Source organism: Cynoglossus semilaevis, chromosome W, assembly GCF_000523025.1.
Source record: "Cynoglossus semilaevis isolate Cse_v1.0 chromosome W, Cse_v1.0, whole genome shotgun sequence".
Taxonomy (NCBI): Eukaryota; Metazoa; Chordata; class Actinopteri; order Pleuronectiformes; family Cynoglossidae; genus Cynoglossus; species Cynoglossus semilaevis.
Window position 1 is genome coordinate 14,795,818 of NC_024327.1, and position 6,289 is coordinate 14,802,106.

The window sequence follows — 6,289 nt, forward strand, 5'->3', positions numbered from 1 at the left end:
ATAACAAGTTACATGCAATAGTATTAATGAAAATGTAAATAACAAATTTACAATAAACAAACATTAACTAGTTTAATACATACCAGTCCAATGTTTCCTTATGAAATTAAAGTAATAAATAGCAGCAAACACTCTAACCTAAACCAGTGTCTTGGTCAACATTAATAGCTATAGACAAAAGACTTGTCTAAGTGCTAACCTGGAAAGCTAACAGAGTTAACCAAGTATATTAATAGAGCTAGCGGCGATGCTAACGCGAGCTAGCGGGAGCTAGCGTGCCAACGTCGAGCTAACGCGCTAACCGCGAGCTAGCGCCAACCATGAGTGCTAAATAACAAACATATTTTAACATCACATTTTTAGGTTAGCTTGACAGTGCAACACGTTATACTATTAAATCATACATTATATAGTTTAGCTACTAACAACTTACCAATGGGCTATGTGCTTCCGTTAAACCCTGAATACACCTGCCGTGAACAACTGCACAGGAAGCAACACTGACTTTCCAAAATAAAATGAAGCGCTTTAAATAACCACCAAAGTCTTGACACCCTTCACCTCCACCTCCAGATAACATTTTTCCCCCATTCTTCATCTTCTGTTACACCCAGCAGTCCTACTAACAAATGGCTATTTATTTTCTTACACAGCTTTGTGTAAAGGTCCACCCAGCCTCTTAAGGTCAACGACCATGGAGCACCTGTCTCACTGGACTTTAATTAAAACAAAGGCTGCTGTTTGTTTTCAAGTGCAACAGGGATGCAGTCATTTTGATCACAGAGAGAGAGAGAGAGAGAGAGAGAGAGAAATTACCTGTCTGTTTTACTGTAGTATTTATGGTGGTATGAGCAGGGGGAGTGAGGGGGGGCAGACACTTGTGAAACCCGGCACCACATTTACTGGCATTAACCATGAATAAATGATTCATGATAAAGTGGCCAATTTGGTTCAGATCCACTCGTTGTCCGAGGAAGTCTTTGTTCTGTCTGCCTGTAGATCCATCTTTCGTTGTCAGCGGGAAGGTTCTCACTGCCATCCTGATGGAAACACACTTGATAACATTTGTCATTGAGAACCTTCATATGAGCTTCTGCCGAGGTCAGAGACAGCGTTCAGACAGTGGACACATTGTAAAAAAAAAATGTAAATAAAAGATTTTTTTTTCTTGGTTTTGGATAATTTCTGATTCTGTTCAGTCATTTTCAAGTTGTAATATTTTTTGTATTTCGAGAAGTTTGTTGTGTATCAAACCTTAGTTCTTTTTTATTGACATAAATATAATACATTTGTGATTGAAGAATATCATTATAATTTTTTTTAAAACGTTACATTTATTTAAGTAAATAGAATGGCTAATATTTGGGTCACAAAATACACCCACAAGAATTCATGCTTTATATTTATTTATATTTTTCTGCTAAGATCATGTAAAGAAAGGACAATGTTCGACCAAGAATTTATTTTAAAATTTAATCACCAGACTTTCTTGGCCTTTTCTTACAATTAAAAGCAACAAAGTAAAAAAACCTTTTTTCAAAAATTCTGGCAACTACAGCAGAGAAAAACACTATCCTTGTAAAAATCTCAGTTTCTGTGCAGCACATTGCTAATGTGTTCTCAACATTTCATTTGTTGCGCTCAGAACAAATGTGTCTGCTTTGCTCACATTCTTTCCACTTTGTTTTGCAGCAAATCATAACGTGTGGCGAAGGGGGAGCGATGACGTCTAAATCAACTTGGAAAGTGCAGTTGTTTTAACTTCTGCCTGCTCCTTCTGTAACTGCCAGACACATTCTGGCAGTGGTGGTTCCTCCGCCGCTGCCTGTACAATCCGCACCAAATGTTTCACATTATTTGGTGTAAGAAACCCTCCTATTCCTCAGATTCTTTTTTTACAAGTCCATACATCCGTGGAAACCTGATATTTCATATTTCATTCTGTTTTGTGGATGTCATTGCAAGTGGACGCCGGTTCACATGCAACCCCCTGACCGCTGCCTTTGAACAGCCTGACCATGACTAATTGTGGATGGAGAACAAATGAAAGAAATATCGTGAGATTTCATGGGAATTGCCACTAAGGCCTGAGCCGCCCGGTGCTGCTGTGGGCAGTTAAAATAACCAAAGAATTATTCTGTTTCCCTTAAACATATGGTTCTCCACAAAATGTCTCAACAAATTCACCTTTGTTGTGGCTTTCGCTCCACTGTTTACTCAGAGGAGTGCAGTGATATTTCCTTCTTGCTGCCTTCCCTCACGACCAGTCATCTGTTGACTGTAATGACCTTTTCCATGTGTTCACAGTGACCTTGTAATAAATTACATTAAGTAACACAATAGCACATCCTCAGTGTCCTGGTTTTCACAATAGAGAGCAAAAATGTATTTCTCATGCCTAATATCAGGGGAACGATGTTAAAAAAAAAAAAAAAAACAACCCAGAAAGTTAAAGAACCGTAAATGTTCCAAATGTCTCAGTGTAGCCAGGGATCCCCGGAGTGTTGTTTGGTGTTGCTCTTTGTTCCTTGTACAGGATGTAACTTTGGAAGCCGGTTTTCCCAGCTCCAACAAACCAACGTCACACTCCGTCGCAGTTTTAGCCGAGACCGGCGAGACCAGTGTGCAACAATTTTATTTATTCTCAAGAAGACGAAACTGTTTCCACCTGGTGTTTTTTGTGGCACAAACATGTCAATAAGCGAAGGTATGTATCCATCTGAGTAGCATGTAGTGTTGTGGAAAAGGCAGCTGATTTTTTGGTTAGGAGGGCAGGTTAGCCACGGTCTCAGCAGGTGACTGAAATGAAGTCACGATGTGGTCACGGAGGGGGGGCCAGTAGCCCCGTATGTGTTTGGGTGGAACTGAGTAAGTGTGTGAGTTTGGATATGGTATACATATAGTTATGGGGACTGTTTTTGTGGAGACACTCTGTCCTTGTGAGGACATTTCTGTAAGTCTCCACTTAGTGAGACATTTGTTTTGTGTGTGTGTGTAGAAACTCCAGAAAAACTGCTGTGAGGGAAGTTAAAGACATCAGAGGCTGAGCTCCAGTGTGCTCTATGCTCAACCCCCTACACACCCCAAGAGAGTGTGTTGAGAAAGACGAGTGAGTGTGAAATTTCCTCCGCTTGGCATTCTGGGCCTTCGCATCAGACAAGATGAATGAGCTTGATGACTTCTTGGGTTTCCACTGTAGCTTCTTTCCAATTGGACTTCACACTCCTCCACTTCCCAATGACTCTCTGAGAGTCATGAGAAATGCCACTATCAAAGGATGACTTTGTTAGAATATTATGATCTGACTTAGAGGGGGAGAGGGAAGCGGGAGAGAAAGAAAGAAAACATTGGTAATGGATCATAAATTATACTGTGTACGGAACAATGTGATTTGATCTGGGTGTCAACCCATCGGAGTTAAATGGAGCCAGGAGGTTCTCCTCTGCTGCATTTGTGCTCCAGATGATGTTATAAGTGAGAAGAGAGAAGACGGTCAGACCTGAAACAATTAGCCTCTGTGGACCAATAGTATTGTGTCATGCCAAATATCTGCAGAAATAAGAATCTCAGATGTTCTCTCAGGCCCAATTTCAGATCGGATTGAATCATCTGTGGACGTGGTTCAAATAACTACACGTCTCTGCCTGGGAAGATCCCGAACTGTACAAAAGAAGTCCTTCAGGTCTCAACAGAATCTGAAGGGATGATTCACCCCGAAGTTTAAAAGAGGGAAGAGAGATGTTGACCTACCAAGTTTTTTCTGTTAGAAGAAAAAGCCTCAGATTACAAAATTTGCAACAGTAATATGATAATATCTATAATAAGGGTTTTAATTTTTTTTATTAAAAATCGCTTGATGTTTCCACAATCTCTGCTTCATTCAAACAAATCTCTTTCACATAATTAAATCATCAATCATCGTCAATTAAATAAGCAGCAAATATTAGCTCTGTGTGATTGACTGTCAGTTTTGTGATGAAGCGTCAGTTCATTTTTTCTGGACTCCTGATCAAACAGGTTTATTCACGACCATTGCAAACTACAATTTGTTTTTCCAATGTTTTCTTTTCTCAAACCTCAAAAACCCCTTGGCTCTTGTAAATATTTTAATTTCAAATGAAATCGTTTCACAGTGAGAAAACGAAACTAAAGCCAATCAACCTCCTCCCTGACGTCCAACTGGCCGTTCTCGGTGTTTTCCTGCCAGCACATCTTGTTTGTGAAGTTTTTGATACACTGATATGAATTGATGTGCTGTTGTTGCGTAAAACACCGTGGTCATGTCAACAGCATTCCAGCTGCAGGATTTTCATCGCAGCTGATGAACCTTTTTCTGCGAGGAACAGGTGACATCGCTGTGTCCAGTCCATCGCACTGTAACTCACACATCAAAAAAAAAATCTGATTCTCTGCTCGTTTTTCAAAATGTTAAAAGATGGTAATGATGGTAAAAGAAGAAAAGTCTCGGCAAGTGTTAAATACCTATGTTAAATAAAATATCTAACCATGCAACTAAATACTGCTCAGAAATAATTTTAATCAGTAGTCACACAGTGGAAGAGTGGTTATCTCTTACAGCATAACGATTGCTGCATGGAATGATAGGTGGTGTGAATGTGAGTGTGAATGGTAAATTGACAAGGATGGACGTGAATCAGTGATGACTAGGATCACTGATAACTGATGGTATTTTAATTTTAATTTTATTCATTGTTTTTATTTATTTGTAGTATACTGCTGTGGTTCACCATGACAAATAATAGTTTGGTACCGTATCCTATTGTATCATGTTGTATCGTATCGTATCGTATCATATCATATCATATCGTTTCGTATTGTGTCATATCGTATCATGTCGTGTTCTTCAAAAAAGCATTAGAGCGGTTAATCTGCACGTAACATTTTACATCTTAAAACCTAAATATAAAAATGTGTTTTATATTTATTGATGTGTGAGTGGAGCAGGTGACTGTTAAAATTGTCCCTGGTGCTGAGTAAAAAAAAACAAAAAAAAACAAAACAAAACAAAAAACTGACTGGCTTTGTATTTTTGTTTAAATATTCCTCCTCCAGAAACACACCGAATATTTTAGTTCTACACAGCAGGAGCCCATGACTCACATCTGAAAGGGACAGTGAAAACCTAGCAGCGCCACCTGGCTCTTCTGTTTCACTGTCAAATTTATTTTGAATCTAATGTGGGAATTCCAAACTAATTAGTTGAGGAATGTTAGACGTGTTCTCAAGATGATGCACCTGATACTAAAAAGCACTTCACAAGAGATCCAGTGCAGGATGGATAGCTCTCCGGAGACAAAGCCGCTCTTCTTTCCACTTCATAAGTTACAGCTTTTTTTCCTCCTCCGCTACAGACTCCTGCTGGTGAACACTTGACATCCACCTCCTAGCTTCCCACCTCCCTCTTTCCCCTGTCGTGTGAATTTACATTTCAGAGATAGTTTTAGTAAGAGGAGAAGTGGTCCAAAGACATCAGCTGATCTGGAAATGCACGGACAAGCTGTGGCGTGGGCAGCAGACACTGCACATAAGAATGTGGACGATGAAGATGGGTGCCGGGACACAGGCTGGCTGCAGCTCAGTGGGAGAGTGATGTGTATAGCAAGGAGGAGGGGGGTGTTTTTTTTTGGCAGCGACTTCAGAGAAGATGGGACACCTCGGGCGTCGATTAGGGATTGCGTGCCCGTGTCCAAGTTTATGGCTTTCCACTGGAACATAACCTTTTTGTTGGAAAGAAGGGTGAGAGGCAGGTGTGTGTCTTCCTGACCTCAACCACCGACCCACCCCCTCTACTCCCCTCTTTCCTCACCCACCCATTGAAACCCATTGAGGCCAAGAGATAGACACGTAAAGACCTACACCTCGTCATTACGCTCAGGTGTGAGAGCCTCAAACCCAGCCAAATGGTAGAAATGTACAGACCTTATTTCAAAACAAATGAATACATCCGCCAAAATATAAAAACTTATTATAACAAAAAATATATTTCAGCAAGTGGCGCTTTGGCCCAGAGGCAATGTCTCTGTCATTGGTGTGGAACCCCAGGGTTCACCTCCTGGGAAAGATCAAATCCCGGTTAGGGCGGTTGGTACCTTCCAGTGGACTCACCACCTGCAGGAAGGTTCAGGTAGGTGGTGGTACGGTGCAGTGTGATTTGGGTGGCGGTCATGGCGACTGCTGCCCCCACGACCCGGTAACGGATAAGCAGATGAAAATGGATGGATAGATGGATATTTCAGCAATTTGACTGTCAAAAAAAGTAGATGAAGGA